At 44.6% G+C, this 2690-nt stretch overlaps 1 pseudogene; it reads left to right on the forward strand.

Moving 5' to 3' along the window:
* The first annotated feature begins 301 nt into the window (after positions 1 to 301).
* On the forward strand, positions 302 to 2669 carry LOC111535905 (annotated as a pseudogene).
* Positions 2670 to 2690: the final 21 nt, after the last annotated feature.

The raw sequence follows: 2690 nt of genomic DNA on the forward strand, positions 1-2690 counted from the left end.
TAGCACTTTGGGAGGCTGAGATGGGTGGATCACCTGAGGTCAGGAGTTTGAGACCAGCCTGACCAACATGGAGAAACCCCATCTCTACTAAAAATACAAAATTAGCCGGTCGTGGTGATACATGCCTGTAATCCCAGCTACTGGGGTGGCTGAGGCAGGAGAATCACTTGAAGCCAGGGGGCAGAGGTTGTGGTGAGCCAAGAGCATGCCATTTCACTCCTGCCTGGACAACAAGAGTGAAACTCTGTCAAAAAAAAAAAAGGAAGAAGAAGAGGAAGAGGAAGAGGACAAGGAGGAAAGGAGAAGGAGGAGGAGGAGAAGGAGGAGGAGAAGGAGAAGGAAAAGGAGAAAAGAAGAAGAAGAGGTAGCCCCTAAGGGAGTGCTAAACATGGAAATGAAATTCCAGTATATGGCACCACAAAATCACACAAGTGCATATCCCAATGACACTATAAAGGAATTATACAATCAAGTCTACATAACAACCAGTTAACAACCTGATAACAGGACCAGTTTCTCACATATCAGATTAACCTTGAAATTACACTGGCTTAATGCCCAACTTAAAAGGCACAGAGTATCAAGCTGGATAAAGAAGCTAGACACAACTGTATGCTGTCTCCAAGAGACCCATCTCATCTGAAATGACACCCATCGTTCAATGTAAAGGAATGGAGATAGATCTCTCAGGAAAACAGAAAGCAAAAGAGAGTAGGGGCTGTTATTCTTATTTCAGACCAAATAGACTTTAAACCAACAATGATTTTAAAAAAAAGCAATACATGATGATATAGGTTCAATTCATTCAATTCAACAAGACTTAACAATTCTAAATATGGCCCACTTAACAATTCTAAATATGGCCCACTCTCCCTCCACTCTGTCCTGTGGCTGCCCACTGCCCTCTTACTGTCCAGTGTGGCCCTGCTGCACTCCAGCCATGTCCTCTCCAGGATCCCCACTGCCTTCCACCCAGACCTCAGCACCATGGCCTCTGCCAGAGCCAGGTCCTGGTGGACCTGTGTGGAGATGGGACTTCCAGATCCCATTCAGGGAGTCACTGAAGCCTTTAAGAGGGACACCAATAGCAAAAAAATGAATCTGGGAATTTGTGCCTACTAGGATGATAATGGAAAGCCTTACATGCTGCTTAATGTCAACAAGGAAGAGGCCCAGATTGCCACCAAAAATTTGGACGAGGAATACTTGCCCATTGGGGGACTGGCTGAATTTTGCACGGCATCTGCAGATCTAGCCCTGGGTGAGAATAGTGAAGTGTTGAAAAGTGGCCAGTTATTCACTGTGCATACCATTTCTGGAACTGGAACCTTAAGGATCAGAGCCAATTTTCTGCAAAGAATTTTTAAACTCAGCTGGGATATCCAAACCATCCTGGGGAAATCACGCAGCCATCTCCAGGAATGCTGGCATGCAGCTACAAATTTATTGTTACTATGACCCCAAGACTTGGTGTTTTGACTTCACAGGTCATATGGAGGACATTTCAAAAATGCCACAGCAAAATGTTTTTCTGCATGCCTGTGCCCATAATCCCATCATAGTGGAACCTCGTCTAGAGCAGTGGAAGGAAATAGCAACAGTGGTGAAGAAAAATAATATATTTGCATTCTTTGGCATGGCCTAGCAAGGCTTTGCTAGTGGTGATTGTAACAAGGATGGCTGGGCTGTGCGCCACTTCATCAAACAGCATTAATTTTTGTCTCTGCCAATCATATGCCAAGAACATGGAGTTATCCAGTGAGTGTGTGGGAGCCTTCACTGTGGTTTGCATAGATGCAGATGAAGCCAAAAATGTAGAGTCAGCAGTTGAAGATCTTGATCCATCCCATGTATTGTAATCCTCCCCTCAGTGGAGCCCAGATTGCTTCTAACATTCTTAACACCCAAATTTGCAAAAACAATGGTTGCAAGAAGTAAAAAGCATGGCCAGCCACATCATTAGCCTGCAGACTCAGCTGGTCTCCAACCTCAAGAAGGAGGGTTCTGCCCACATCAGGCAACACATAACTGACCAAATTGGCATGTTTGGTTTCACAGGGCTAAAGCCTGATCTACATGACAGAGGACAGCCACATCTCTGTGGCAGAGGTCACCTTCAGCAACATGGGCTACTGTGCCCATGCCATTCACCAGGTCACCAAGTAATAGCACTGGTGCAAGGAAACCGAAGCAACCTTTCTGTCTTCAGTCTCTGCTATTGGGAGCTTCAAACAGAGGATGACAGAGGGTGGGTGGTGGTGAGTAGATCATTTCTTTCAGCCGCATTGTTTAACAACACTCAGCAATTGAATGTTTCTGAGAAAAGAACATGTAGTGACATAAGGCCGAGGCATCCATAGTTGGTGTCTGGAACATTGTGTCTTTAAACGAAACTCTCCCCTGTCCTTTTATCTCCCAACTTTTCTCAAAGAGTTTATACATGCAAGAAAGTCCTCACACCAAAAAACCTGTCAGCTATACCATTGCAATATTTCAGAAACTTTAACTGAAGTGTAATACAGTGTTGGGTTTCTCATGAGAAACAGCACACATTGGAGGCTTTGAGAGAAGACCTGCTTCTATCATGAACAGTCAGCATTGTGTCTGTCCTCCCATGATGGAGCAACCTTAACAACAGACCATAATGCATTTTTTGAAAACCAATGAGTCTGCTGTAGTGTCAGCAGACT

Source organism: Piliocolobus tephrosceles, chromosome 12 (assembly GCF_002776525.5).
Source record: "Piliocolobus tephrosceles isolate RC106 chromosome 12, ASM277652v3, whole genome shotgun sequence".
NCBI classification, from domain to species: domain Eukaryota; kingdom Metazoa; phylum Chordata; class Mammalia; order Primates; family Cercopithecidae; genus Piliocolobus; species Piliocolobus tephrosceles.